Source organism: Lepidochelys olivacea (genome assembly GCF_965140295.1).
Source record: "Lepidochelys olivacea isolate rLepOli2 genome assembly, chromosome: 5".
NCBI lineage: Eukaryota > Metazoa > Chordata > Testudines > Cheloniidae > Lepidochelys > Lepidochelys olivacea.
This window is the reverse complement of record NC_140415.1, coordinates 90,413,620-90,429,169: the sequence shown is the minus strand read 5'-3', so window position 1 is coordinate 90,429,169 and position 15,550 is coordinate 90,413,620. Positions and strand designations below refer to the sequence as shown.

Genomic DNA, 15,550 nt, shown 5'->3' with positions numbered 1-15,550 from the left:
GGTGGTAGGCTAAGACATCTCTCAAGCTACTGAATGAAGATTTCTGTACTGTTGTTCAGACTGTTGTGTGCTTCAGGGTTGGTGACATATTACTTTGAAGGATATAGAGCAGGGAAATTTACCGCCTCACAGGGATTTCCATCCACAGCCACCTTCTCTACTTGTGCAGCCCAAGCTACTTTAGCATAATCTTCCAGACTACAAAATTTTTACATAGTTCAGGGCAACTAACCTATATTTCCCTTCAGTGGACCAGCAAGGGTATCCACTCACAGGCTTCTGTCTCCCCTGGCTGTCACCTCTCTTAGGTGGTGGAGACCAGGGTATTTCCAGGCTGAACAATTCCCTGCTTTCACTGTGTTATTCCCAACAAAATACACTCTGCCTAAGCAGGCCCACTTCACTTTATCTTCAGAGACTGCCTCTCTGAATTACCCTAGCATAATTTACAACTGGGACAATCATTACAAATTTACAACTAGGGCAATTATCTTCAGAGACTGCTTGCAGCTTGCTTAATTACCCCAGTTGTATAATTGCCCCAGCATAATTGCCCCGGTTGTAAATTACTACATAGTTCTTTCTAAGCAAGCATATTTTATTCTTAAGGTAAAAGCACTACAGATGAACAATAAAAGAGCCTACCTGCATGCTAATAAGCTTACGAGAGATCACCCTCTGTAACATGGGCTCTGGAAAGAGTACTCCTTCAAAACCGCATCCAGGGTTTTCCTGTGATTTGAAGTTCATCACACCCTTTGCTCAGAACTAGAAACTCTTATGTGGCCTTACTAGGCCAAAGTCCTTCCAACCGTTCCCTAAGGATTAGGGTCCTCTGTGGATCAGCAGTCCTGTCTGTTTGCTGGATCAGAACAAAAACCTTGAGTCAGTTCACCACCTGGTTATTTATCCCAACATCCTGTCTTTGTCTGCAGCTCTCTAGAGAACCTTTTAAGAGATCAGGAATAGGTAATCAGCCAGGCAATGTGTCCCCTTCCTACGGTGAAGGGCTAATAACTAAAGAATTGTATTAGGGTACCCCTTCCTTGTAGAGAAGTTATATACAATCTCACAAAAACACATAACATTTTCATTTTTATACAATGGACCCCAAGGCATTAAACTTAATTCAGCAAGGGTTAATTTGATTCAGTAAGGTTTATTCAGAGTATTGCATATCTGTCATACAAAGTACTCTCTAGATTCCCCTACATGCTAATTATTCAGTTCTGATCTGCAATACTTTTTCTGTTCCTGGTCTTAATATTTGTTAGTGATGGAACACTCATAGTTCTGCAGGAAACTATTATATTAACCATATATATATTTACATTACTTGTGTATAATGGGTGTTAATCTGCCTCTTTTCAAAAAGAGCACTAAGGCCAAATGTAGAAACTATGGAGGTATTATGCTGTTGTTGGTCCCAGAGAAAGCCTTCACTTCCATGTTTCATAGATTCCAAGGCCAGAAGGGACCATTGTGATCATTCAGTCTGACCCCCTGTATAAAATAGGCCATAAAACTTCCCCAAAATAATTGCAAGAGCATATCTTTTAGAAAAACATCCAATCTTGATTTAAAAATTGCCAGTGATGGAGGATCCACCATGAATCCTTGGTAAATTGTTTGAATGGTTAATTCCCCTCACAGTTAAAATTTACACCTCATTTTCAGTCTGAATTTGTCTAGCTTCAACTTCGAGCCATCAACTTTCTCTGCTAGGCTGAAGAGTCCACTATCAAATATTTGATCCCAATATAGGTACTTTGTTCCCAGCATAGATACTTGTCGACTGTAATCAAGTCACCTCATAATCTTCTCTTGTTAAGATAAATAGATTGAGCTCCTTGAGTCTAACTCATAAGATATGTTTTCTAATCCTTTAATCTTTATGATGGCTCTTCCTTCAACTCCCTCCAATTTATCCATGTCCTTCTTGAATTGTGGACACTAGAAATGGACACAGTATTCCAGTAGCGGTCACACCAGTGCCAAATACAGAGTTGAAATAACTTCTCTACTCCTACTTGATATTCCCATTTATGCATCCCAGGATCACATTTGCGTTTCTGACCACAGAATTGCACTGGAAATTCATGTTCTGCTGATTCTGCAGCCCCTCCCAAACTTTTTCTGAGTCACTGCTTCCCAGGATAGAATCCCCCATTGTATGGCTACATTCTTTGTTCCTAGCTGCATCCAGCTTACTAGCTGATCCAGATTTCTCTGTGTCAGTGACCTGTGCTCTTCATTATTTATCACTCTCCCAATTTTTGTGTCATCTGAAAACTTTATCTGTGATGATTTAATTTTTTCTTTCAGGTCATTGTGAAAACTGTCAGGCCAAAAACTGATCCCTTTGGGACTCCACTAGAAGCACACCTAGTCGATGATGATTTCCTGTTTACAATTACATTTGGACACCTATCAGTTAGGCATCTTTTAATCCATTTACTGTTTGTGCCATGTTACTTTTATATGTTCTATTTTTTTAATCACAATGTTGTGTGGTATCAAGCCAAACACCTTCCAGAAGTCTATTTTATTAGCACCATTACCTTTATCAGCCAAACATGTAATCTCATAAAAAAGATACCATGTTACTTTGAAAGGATATATTTTGCATAAACCCATGTTCATTGGCATTAATTATTATTCTCCATTAATTTTTTATTAATTGACTCCAGTATCAGCTGCTCCATTATCTTGTTTGGGATTGATATCAGACTGACAGGCATATACTTATCGAGGCCATTCCTTTTACCAATATTTAAATTTCTTCCAGATATCTGGAACTTCTCCAGTGTTCCAAGACTCATTGAAAAGCAACATTAACAATCCAGCGAGCTTCTCAGTCAGCTCTTTTAAAACTCTTCGATCAAGTTATCTGGACCTGCTGATTTAAAAATGTCTAACTTTAGTAGCTGCTGTTTAACATCCTCCTGAGATACTAGTGGAATGCAAAGAATGTTATCATGCAATATGACTACACTGCATCATCTGTTTCCAAATACAGAATAGAAATATATATTGAACACTTCTGCCTTTTTTGCATTATTTATGATAATTTTACCATTTCCATTTATTAATGGACCAATACCACTGGTAGGATACATTTTGCTCCTAATATACTTAAAAAAAATTCTTATTCTCCTTAAGTCTGCTGACCGTAGAGTTCTCATTGTGTCCCTTTTCTTTCCTTATCAGTTTTCTATAGTTCTGAGCTTCTGATTTATATTCATTACCATCAACTTCCCCTTTCTTCTTTTTGTTTTAAATATAATTTTTATAGCTGCCTTCAGTTCCCTCTAAACCAGGTCAGTTTTTAAACAATACAGCCTTCTTCTTTGATTGTCACTTTTTCGGCTCTTAAACAATTCCAAATGATCAGTTACACTTTTTTGTATTAAATTCTTCCTCCCAGCTGATTTGACTCTGAACTGTTTTCAGCTTTGTGAAAAACTGGCTTTTTAAAGCATCAAGTATATCTATCACTGCTCTGCACTTTACTGTGTTTGCACACTATAAATATAATCACATTTTGATCACTTGTACCTAAGTTAATGTTAATTTTTAGTTCTGTGATCTGTTCCTCTTTATCTGTCAAGATGAGGTTTAATATAGAATTCCTCCATGTTGGATGCAACACTTCTGGAGTTAGGAAACTAATTCCAAATTTGAAATTTGAATTTGAATTTGAAAATTCAAATTTGAATTTGAAATTCCAAAGGTGCATTAGTACTGACAGCATGAGACCTCCAGGACATGACACTCACACCTGAGTCCCCAATGATCATGCATCTTTTATTCCCTACATGTTATAGAAAGGTAAATAAGGAACTGGTCATCCTGTTTCTTAGTGTGATTTGGTGGTCTGTAGCAGACACCAACTAATACACCATCTTGTGCTTTATCTGTTTAGACACTAATCCATAAGCATTCAAAATAATTTTTTTCCAAGTCATCAGTGTAAACAGAAAATGCCATTTTTGACATAGAGTACCACTTACCCATCCATTTTGCCCACTCAATCCTTCCTAAATAGATAATAACTATCAATTTTAACATTCTAGTCATGTGAATTGTGCCACCAGATTTCAGTAATACCAATAGATAGAATTTATGCTCATAAATGAGCAACTCCAGTTCCTTTTGTTTGTTACCCAGGCTTCTAGCACTGATGTATAGGCAATTCAAGAATTTCTTCTCTTTGTGTCCTTTGGTGCCCTGATTAATTTTGTTCTCAACATTTTGATTTTGTGCACAGCTCTTTTCTCTCTGTACCCACCCCTTTTGTTATTAGTTTAACATCCTCCTGATTACTCTAGGCAGCCTGTCCCTGAGGAGAATGGTTCCCATTCTACTGAGGTAGAGGGAGGCCATCCATACTATACAGCCCCCTCTCTCCATAGAATGTTCCACCAAACCAAAGTCATCCACCCTACACCACTTATCCAGCCAGGGGTTCACTTGCAGTACCTTCTGCCTTTTATCTTCCTTTGCTTATGGGACAGGAAGGATCTCAGAGATTGCTTGGATGTTCTTCTTCAGCATGCTTCCTGGTTCCCTGAAGTAATCTATTATCTGTGAGATATCCAGTGATGCACTGTCATTATTGTCATTATGAACCATCCCCAGTGGATGGCCTGTCAACTTTAGGATGCCAGGCACACCATCCTGTTATCCACCTGTTCCTTGCAGAATATTCTCTATTCTTCTGAGTATTGTATCCCCTACAAGGATTGTGTGTCTTCCTTGGACAGTTGGAGAACTCTTTGTAGGCAACTTGTTTTTCTTACAGGTTGGACAGAGCTGCTATCCACAGGTGTATCCTGTATATCTCTCTGTTCCCTTGGAAAAATTGGATTTTGAGAGAGATCTTTCAGAGTTTCTATGTTGAGGGCCTGGTATTGATTGTATTGACATTGAAACTTCTGGCTGTGTGGAATTCCTTCTGGTCCTCTTCTCTATGGTGGCCACAGCCTGCCCATCCTTGTCTGTCTCCAGCCAACTAGAATGCTGCTGTGACCTCTTGCCTCTGTTGATTACAAACTGCCAGGCCTCCTCTCTGACTTCCTCTCTGTCTGACTATTTGGTGGTCAGCTCCTTTCTTTCTTTACAATGGGGTACTGATATTTCTCAAATCTGGCTGTCTATGAACTCCTCAACTTCTCTGAGACTCAATAGCATATCTGCTTGCCACCCACTTGTACTACGTGCACAGGCAGTCCCTTCTGGGTTCAGGCAGGAAAGAAAACGATGCACGTCATGGCAAAGGCCAGGATACTCTGTGTAGCTTTAAACCCGTTTATTCCACCCTGGACCAGATCTTTACCTTGAGATAGCTTTTCAAGAAGCTGGAGCAGCGCTTTGTATAGGCTTCTAGCAGGCTTTTGATTCAGTGCATCGAGCAAGTTTGTGGAATACGATGAGGCAACTTGGTATCCCTGATCTCAAGCAGAAATAAGCATCTCACTGCAGCTTAGCATTGATCTCCAAGAGGGGAAGGGTTTAGGACACATACCTGTCCTTGGCATCTCTCATTGGCCAGCTTATGTGGGTCACCATCTAGCATATGTGGTTTTGTGGATTGCATCATAAGGCGCCTGCCTCTCCACATTTATTATATAGAGTTGAAGTGCCTAACTCAGGCTTTCTGGATTGCAGTGTTGTTCCTGTGATTTTTCTGGGTGCCTAAAATTAGGCATCACAATGTTCAGCATCACAACACCTAAGTTCCTTTGTGGACCTGGGTTGACAGAACTAATGAAAATCAACAACTTGCCAATTAGAAGCATCCCTTGGCAGCTGAGACTGAAGTGATAACTCCAGAAACCAATGAAAGAGCATTGCGATGAAGAGATGGGATGAGTGTGCTAGCAGATAATGAGTGAGTGATTGCTCCAAGGGTTTTCATTGGTTGTCAAAGTGAGTGAGTGAATGAAACATTCAATTAATGATTTGGAGAGGTTTTTATTTTTTGTATCCTACCCTTGTTTCAGTGAATTTTGGCTATCTCACAAAGCAACATTACGGCCCTGTCTTAATGGACAAAAAGGAGGATGTTATCTTAACATGATTGAAAAGGCTCATCAGAACAGAGCTTGTTAGAGATAGATGAATTGTTCTCAAAGTCCAGATCACCATGAGTTGTTCCCGTTCATTTTGTTTGTTTCCAGACTCCCACTGGAGGGGATTAATTAGCCACTTACAATCAGTCCTCTGATGCCCAATTTGCCCCATCACCCAATGTGACAGGTCCTGCAGCACTTCCTTTGGAACTCTGTGGGAACTCATGTCACCTGCTGAAATGCTAAGGGTTTGAAGGAAAGGATTCTGGAGAACATCTCGGAAAAAATAATTCCAAATGTCTGAACTTGAGGTCATTTAGTTAGAACAGCTTCCTCTCAGGTTGAAGTGTAAACACTGAAGGAAGGACTAGTGTGCAGAACTGTTAAGTATACATTGTTGACCATATTTTCTCCTGTTGTGAATTGGCACAGCTCCACTGAAGTTGACAGAACTTCACCAGTTTTTATCAGTAGAGAATTTGGCCTTAGGACTTTCTGTGAATGCCAACAAGGCAGCACAAACTTCAAAAAAGATTTCAGCATGATGTGAAGGCCACCTTAATTTTTTTCAGTAGCTGAGCTATAAAGAGCAGTAAGTTGCACGAAGTGCAGAGACAGCTGTAGGAAGCCTTACTGAAGTACACACACTGTAGATGCACACAGTGTATTAGCTGTCACCTAACTGGAATGGTTCCTGAGAATATAAAGCAGAGATATCTTTGAGAGATGTCATGATAGCTGCTTGGATTTTTCACTACATGCATATTTTTCTTTCTAACCATTTTCAAAACAAAACCTTTTGTATGTAAGGGATGGAGTGTTGCTTGCAGTTAGGACTCCTAACTCTAAGGCCAACGTTCTGATGCTGGCTTGCTGCATCAACTTGGGCATATCACTAAACATTCCACATATAAAAATTTTACATAACAAAACACTTCTTTGAGTTTAGTAATAAGGCTAAATAAATTAATGATTGTAGATGACAGGTTAGGTTGTAGATTGACTGAGGTTACAAGCTGAAGGAGAATTGCTATGGGGATGAGATGGGGTTTAGGAAATGATTAATGGAGAGATAAGAGAGGTCCCTGATTTTTATTTATTTATGCCCACACATTAAATGTAGTCATAATCATATTAACTGTTTTTGCACTCTGACTCTACAAACGTAAATCTCATTGTTCCTTTTTTGTTTGACAGTTTAGCCTCTTTTCAAATCCCACCCTCTGCTTATAAACAACTATAGACATTAAGATGAAAAGCAAAATGTCAGAAATGTGATAAACCATTCCACTAGCTGCTAATGTCATTGCTAAAAAACAAAAAACAAACAAAACAATGTTGTTTAGCTATATTCTCACTCCTTTCCCCACTTACTATTTTTCTAGGTCTTTGCTGGCTAATCGTTGCTAGTGGTGGAAAAAAAAATTGTGATGTGCACTTGTTCTCTAAAGAATGCTATTTCCTTAGGGTATGTCTACCCTACGAAATTAGGTCGAATTTATAGAAGTTGTTTTTTTAGAAATCGTTTTTATATAGTCGATTGTGTTTGTCCCCACACAAAATGCACTAAGTGCATTAACTCAGCGGAGTGCTTCCACAGTACCGAGGCTAGTGTCGACATCCGGAGCGTCGCACTCTGGGTAGCTATCCCACAGTTCCCGCAGTCTCCACTGCCCATTGGAATTCTGGGTTGAGATTCCAATGCCTAAAGGGGCAAAAACATTGTCACAGGTGGTTCTGGGTACATGTCGTCAGGCTCTCCTTTTCTCCCTCCCTCCGTGAAAGCAACGGCAGACAATCGTTTTGCGCCTTTTTTCCTGAGTTACTGGTGCAGACGCCATACCACGGAGCCCGCTCAGCTCACTGTCACCGTATGTCTCCTGGGTGCTGGCAGACGCAGTACTGCATTGCTACTCAGCAGCAGCAACCCATTGCCTTGTGGCAGCAGACAGTGCAATAGGCCTGATAACCATCGTCATCATGTCCGAGGTGCTCCTGGCCACCTCGGTCAGGTCGGTCAGGAGCGCCTGGGCAGACATGGGCGCAGGGACTAAAATAGGAGTGACCTGACCAGGTCATTCTCTTTAGTCCTGCCGGCAGTCCTATTATACCGTCTTCTGCCGAGCAACCAGGAGATGAGGATGGCTAGCAATCCTGCTGCACCGTCTGCTGCCAGCCAAAGATGTAAAAGATAGATGGAGTGGATCAAAACAAGAAATACACCAGATTTGTTTTGTATTCATTTGCTCCCTCCTCCCTCCCTCCCTCCCTGAAATCAACGGCTGACAATCATTTCGGTGAGGTCTGTCAGGGGCACCTTGAAAAGTTTAATGAAGATTCAGTCCTGCCTGAAATACCGGGGGAGGGATAGCTCAGTGAGTTGAGCATTGGGTTGAGCATTGGGGGTTCAATCCTTGAGAGGGCCATTCTGTGTGACAGTTGTTTTTGTTTCTCCTTGATGTTGATTTTAATTCCCTGTAAGCCAACCTTGTAAGCCATGTCATCAGTCACCCCTCCCTCCGTCAGAGCAACGGCAGACAATCATTCCGTGCCTTTTTTCTGTGCAGATGCCATACCACGGCAAGCGTGGAGCCCGCTCAGATCACTTTGGCAATTAGGAGCACATTAAACACCACGCGCATTATCCAGGAGTAGATGCAGCACCAGAACCTGGCAAAGCGAAACTGGGTGAGTAGGCGACGTCATCTCAGTGACGTGAGTGATGAGGACATGGACACAGACTTCTCTCAAAGCACGGGTCCTGGCAATGCGGGCATCATGGTGCTAATGGGGCAGGTTCATGATTTTGACAAACGTTTTGGCATTTCAGAAACTGGAACGGAGTTCTGATAGCACAGATTCCTCTCCCCATACAGCGATCAGATCCCGTACCTCCCATTCGGTCCGTGCTGGAGCTCTTTTACGATTCTGGGACTCCATCATGGTCACCTCTGCTGATGAGCTCTGCACTCACCTGCAGCTTGCCACGCTGGCCAAACAGGAAATTAAATTCAAAAGTTTGCGGGCCTTTTCCCGTCTTCCTGGCCAATGCATCTGAGTTGAGAGTGCTGTCCAGAGCGGTCACAATGGAGCACTCTGGGATAGCTCCCGGAGGCCAATACCATCTAATTGCGTCCACAGTACCCCAACTTCTACCTGGCAAGGCTGATTTCAGCGCTAATTCCCTTGTCGGGGGTGGAGTAAGGAAATCAATTTTAAGAGCCCTTTAAGTAAAAAAAAAATGGACTTTGTTATGTGGACGGGTGCAGGGTTAAATCGATTTAATGCTGCTAAATTCGACCTCAACTCTTAGTTTAGACCAGGGCTTAATTTCTAATGAATCACATGTCGGATATAAACAGGAATGATATTTTAACTTACTAAAAAGAACCTTACTGATAACCACAGTTACAGTTCAGGGAAATAAAGGTAATCTGGATTACAAACTGTTCTGTACAATACCAAGAACAATGGAGACCTCTTGGCAGGAATGTATTTCAAACAACTCATGATGATGCTAGGAAAGTAGAGGACAAAGCTTGTTTAGAAGGGAAAGCACCATGTTATTTTAATCCTGGTCCAATACCATTAACTCCTATCAGGGATTTGCCTAACTGCCCGTGCTCTGGCCCCACAGTGGTGTCCATATTATCACTTGCCATGGAAGTTGAGTTGGTTGCATCCTTAAAATGTGTCCTAAATATGTCCATTGTCTTACTATATTTGATGCTTTAGATTGTTTGTTCTACTTAGAATTTCTGATGTTGCAAGAAATACTTTCCAATGGAGTCTGAAGATCTTCTGCAGGCATTTATTTTGGAATGAGTGGATCTTCTTATCAGTTTGCTTTGTAGATTTCTATGACTGTGCTCCATAAATGGAGATAGACATGATGCCGCTGTTAAAAAATTGTATTTTTGTCAGTGACAATCATATTACTTTTACAAATTTTTTCAAGTTTATGAAAATTGTTTGCTTCTTTGACATTTAGCATAGTGTTGCCTTCATGGCACATCTCACTCCCTAGATAGATAAAATAGCTTACTTCTTCTAGTGGTTTTCATCCACTCTGATGTCCACTTTTGGGGACATAGATCGCCATGTATTTTTGTCTTCCCTTGCTATAGCTGTATTTGCCAAAAGCTGGGTCTTTTCTTCCATGAAGCCATGTGTTGAACTAAGCAGGACAGTATCGTCAGCAAAAACAAGCTAATCCTTATTGTGCTCTATCTTTTGCCTATAAAATTCCTCAGTTGCCTTCTGCAGTTACTTTCCTCATGACATAGTCTTTGACCAGTGCAACAATAGTGGGGAAATAATACACCCTTGCCTTACTAGAATTGCCACTGGAAACCATTGGCTGATGTTATCACCATCTCTGAATGCACATTTGGCATTGTATAGATCCTTGATTATTTTAATTATCTTTAAATTATTTTTGTATACCATAATTTTCCAAAGACCATTTCTGTGTATGCTGTGAAAAGTCTTCTAGAAATCTATAAAATATATCACAAGAGATGCTTGCCATTCCACACTTTGTTCTCAGAGATATTATGGAACAACAGTATGGTCTGCACATGATCTCTTTTTAAAACTTGCTTGATTCTCTCCAAGCTGAAGGTCTATTTGCTTTTTGATATATGCTGGAACTAGGGGTGCTAGGGATGCTGCACCCTCTGGCTTGAAGTGGTTTCCATCCTATACAAGGTTTACAGTTTGGTTCAGTGGCTCTCAGTTCCCCCACTATAAAATTTGTTCCAGCGCCCCTGCATTCCAGAATGATGATGCACATGAGTAATGTGATTCCTCCCCAGTTATTGCAGTTGGTAGGTCACCCTTCTTTGGCAATTTTACTATGTGGTTTTTCTTCCATTGGGTTGGGTTCTTTTCTTCGTTCCATAGTCTATCCCAAAATACAAGGAAAGTCTGTGGGATGTTTTGTTACTTGCTTTAAGCATCTCTCGAGTAATGTTTTCCTCTCCAGAGGCATTCCCATATTTCACTTTACTGATGATTTTTCTGACATCTTCAATTGTAATATCTTCTAAATCAATATCAAGCTTTAGTAGTAGGTCTTTGTCACATATTTCTAATAGTTCACATGTGCTTGGTCAGTTTAAAACTGCCTGAAAATGTTCTGGCCATCTTTTCTGTTGTTCTTGTTCTGTATTAAGTCTTTCCATCTGCATCTGTAGTAGGGCCTCCAGTACTATTAACTGTTCGTCTTATACAAGGTTGTAATGTCACCTTTTTGGCTAGCATCTTCAGCATCTTGACATTTTCTATCTATATTTGCCCTTTTATCTCTTCTGGCACCCCTTTTTACCTCTCTAACTGGATCTCTACTTTTGCCACTTGCTTGTCTTTATGTGTCTTAGCATTCATGAATTTTTGCTTTACACTTTTTTTTCTGCAGATTCCTAAGTAATATTGCTAATCCATTCTTCCTTTTTTGATTTTGTTGTTGTTAGAAAGCAGTTTTCCCACCCATCCTTGGTTTTCTTCAGTTACGTACATTAGAACACTGAACCTGTTCTTCAGTTGAAGCTGAAAAGGGCTTTTTGTATTTGGGTCATTTAATTGTGCCTGGTGATGCATGGTCTTTGTTTTAACCTTCTTGATCTTCAATTAAGTGATACAAAGGTTCTGATTGCTGTTGACCTCTGCTCCCCTGTATAAATACACATCTGCCAGTGAGCTGGGAAACTTTCTGGAAATGCAGAAATGATCTGTCTGGTACTCTGTAGTACCATGGGATAGGGGAGAGTTTCATGTTGCTTTATGAATTTCTTTATGAGGAAATAATATTCCACCCACCAGTAGGTTATTCCCTTCAAATTTCTATTAATCATTCACCATTTCATGTCCAAACCATTCTGCATTTGTCTGTAACTTTATCCAATCCATCATTGTTACTTCCACCTTTGTGTTAAAATTGCCCATGGTCACTGTATCATTTTTTGGGATCTTGATTAACACATCCTGAAACAAATAATAAAAATCCAGGAAGAGACTCATGCATATTAGGGTTTCTGCAGCTTTCTTCTACCCGGGTGTATTTTCTGGGGCGGGAGTGGGTTTGCAGACTTCTCTTTTTTAATGGAACAGTAGAAGTATCACTTGTTCTCTATTTTAATGCACCTTTTCTGGATTTGTGGTAGGATTACAGGAACCAGATACTAGACCTAAGATTTTCAGTACTCTTGCTCTGGAATATATTGGTGTCTGGATTTTTAAGGTGCAGTAGATGAGGCAAAACAAAACAGTTTCTCTTTAAACACTGGAATTTGGGTGATAGGGATTAAAACTTGGCTGAATCCAGCAAGAAGCAAGTGCTAGAGCTGGAGTCTTTTTGTGGCATTGTCATACCAGCACGTAACGGGATCCAGACATTTTTTGGTGCAGTTGGAGCTGTTTCACTTGTTCTTGATTTAGGCAATACAATGTGTGAGGGGATCCTGCTCTAGGGAGGTGCTGGATCAGGGATTTTGTGTCATTGTACATACACTTGTTCTCTTTTAGGCATCAGAACTTGGGGGAGTAGGCGCCAAATATTGACTGATTGGGGGCTGTACCCAGTCAGAGTGATGTTGGTGCAGTAAGAGCGGCTCCACATGTCCTCCATTTACACAGGGGAAGCTGAAGGACTGAGGCAAGAAAGTTGCAGGATCTGGAGGAACCCTCAGCCTGTCCTCCCCATGGCTGCCTTCTTGGCAGGTGGGATAAGATGTGCTGCTTTGCGACAATCATGCTCTGAGTGCACTGTTTCTCAAACTGAGGGTCGGAACCCCAGAGTGGCTCATGACCCCATTTTAATGGGGTCGCCAGGGCTAGCTTAGATTTGCTGGGGTCCAGGACCAAACCCCAAGCCCATCTGCCCAGGGCTGAAGCCCAAGCCTCAAGGCTTCATCTCTGGGTAGCAGGGCTCAGGATATAGGCCCTCTGCCTGCGGTGAAAGCCCTTGGTCTTTGGCTTTGGCGGCAGAGCTCGAGTGGGCTCCTAATATGGTGGCTTTTATACATGATATATTCGTGAGGCAAAAATCTTTTTTTTTTTCTAAATTGTCATGTACGACATTTTGAATCAAATGAAAATGTGCAATTGCTTCTGTGCTAATTTTTAGGCACCTAAAGTCAAAGTATTTTTAATTAAGTTACTGTAAATTCTTTAAAAAGGTGTTACTGGTTTGTGTATTGTAAATGCCATATGCTTTCCAAAGCAAGATCACTTGGGAGGATTACATTTTTTGTTATTAAAATAGCAGTACATTGGAATCATAGAATCATAGAATATCAGGGTTGGAAGGGACCCCAGAAGGTCATCTAGTCCAACCCCCTGCTCAAAGCAGGACCAATTCCCAGTTAAATAATCCCAGCCAGGGCTTTGTCAAGCCTGACCTTAAAAACCTCTAAGGAAGGAGATTCTACCACCTCCCTAGGTAACGCATTCCAGTGTTTCACCACCCTCTTAGTGAAAAAGTTTTTCCTAATATCCAATCTAAACCTCCCCCACTGCAACTTGAGACCATTACTCCTCGTTCTGTCATCTGCTACCATTGAGAACAGTCTAGAGCCATCCTCTTTGGAACCCCCTTTCAGGTAGTTGAAAGCAGCTATCAAATCCCCCCTCATTCTTCTCTTCTGCAGGCTAAACAATCCCAGCTCCCTCAGCCTCTCCTCATAACTCACGTTATGAGGAGAGGAAACGTCTGTGCTTTTGAATCCTGTTAATTCTTGCTTTATTACTTTCTATTTTGAACTTGGAAAACACACATCTTTTATATTGCTCTGAAAGGATATATGAATACCATCAATTATTATGCTCTGATGAGAGTCTATGGAGAAATAAGAAATATGCTTTGGTTTGGAAGGATTTTGTATAATGTTTGTCTTGCCTTCTATATCGGTTAAGATAGTTTGTTTAAAAAACAGTGACAAGCGTCTCGTCTTTCTTGTACATGTGACTTTAGCTGGTATAATCCAAAGTGGATTTGGTTTTCCTATGGATTTGCCCACACAAAGAAGAACACATTAGGTCCCCAAAAATGTGACCTATATGAGGGAAACCATTGTTGGCACAGGATATGTCAGTAGCTGCACCAGAAAAAAGTAATAAAAGATTGCCAAGCACGAGGGATTCTTATAATGTACAATACTGACAAATATTTTAGGAGAGATTTACAAAAGCTGTTGAATAATAAAGTTTTAAATATGTATACATATCCTTGTAATAAAATTTGCATACATTTTAACTCAGATTGTTTTGTTCCAATGGTATATAAAAATAATTGTGCATTTCTAGGAAATTGTCTTTCTTATCTAGATTAGTGAATAAAAGGCCACATCCTTTTAAAAAGTATAAGTTGTCACTTCTTCCTTTTAATATCTTGATAAAGAAAATGCTTACTAAATAGATCCAGGCAGATTTTTGGATTTCTTGGTTTCTGAAGTGTAAATTTTTATGGGATAAGAAGTTTTAAAAAACTAGTACCTTGATTTAAGGCAATAATCTCCCTTTCTAGTCCATACTGTAGACCTTTACTGCGAATTCTATGTATAAAATTAGTACAGAACTTCCACTGTATTACTGGAATTTGTGTGTAATATGAGTCTGGAAAATGCAGCAGAGATCCCTAGTGTAATTTGGGGAGATTTTGCCCTTGGATTGGTTGTTGGTATATAGTAAACATAACCGGTGATTTCTCCATTTATAGTTCAAAGACTTATTTCTAAGTTATCCTGTGTGTTCTTTTGGCTTCACTATTCCTCATTTTAGAGCTTTTTTACAATAATTAGAACGGATAAGCCAACCACAAGGTTAGCCACACAAACTCCATTAACGTCAGTGGGAGTTATGTGTCTAAATCCCCGATAGGCTTTGCAAATCTCAACCATGTAGCTCATGAAACATGTTAATGAATGAACTTAGAATCATAAAAACATCCATACAGACACTCTATTTTCTTCTAATCATACTAGATATCAAATAAACATCTAGAGATCTACTTGGATATGAACTGTTATAATTTTCAGTGAGTCAGGGTAGCTACCAAGTAGAAAATGTTATTAAAGGCTGCTTTATTCGCTAAAACTCCCACAATATTTTCATTATAGTCACTTTTTTAGGGAGGGGGGGATATTGCAATTTAATATCATAGCTATGAAATATACATTGAAACTAAAGACTGTTTAAAAATTAACAATTTCAAACTAAATCTGAATACATCAAGCATCCTGCTGATCTAGGTACTTATGTAGCCCTTATCACTATGGAATCTGAGTTAATTTCTGTAACTGAAATGTAGTGGCCTAAAAGTAGGAAGTATTTGTATGTATTATACACCAGTGGTTTTCAAACTTTTTTTCTGGGGACCCAGTTGAAGAAAATTGTTGATGCCCGCGACCCAACAGAGCTGGGGATAAGGGGTTTGGGCTGTGGGAGGGGCTCAGGGCTGGGACAGAGGCTTAGGGTGC

The 15,550-nt window shown here is 40.2% G+C and overlaps 1 protein-coding gene across 1 annotated transcript in view; it reads left to right on the top strand.

The window, feature by feature from the left end:
* Positions 1–15,550, top strand: part of AOPEP (aminopeptidase O (putative)) — a 391,354-nt gene that overhangs the window by 41,852 nt on the left and 333,952 nt on the right. Inside the window, exon 7 of the mRNA XM_084629083.1 lies at positions 8,642–8,762. The gene's annotated coding sequence lies outside the window, so the exon portion shown is untranslated. The remainder of the gene's footprint in view (positions 1–8,641; positions 8,763–15,550) is intronic.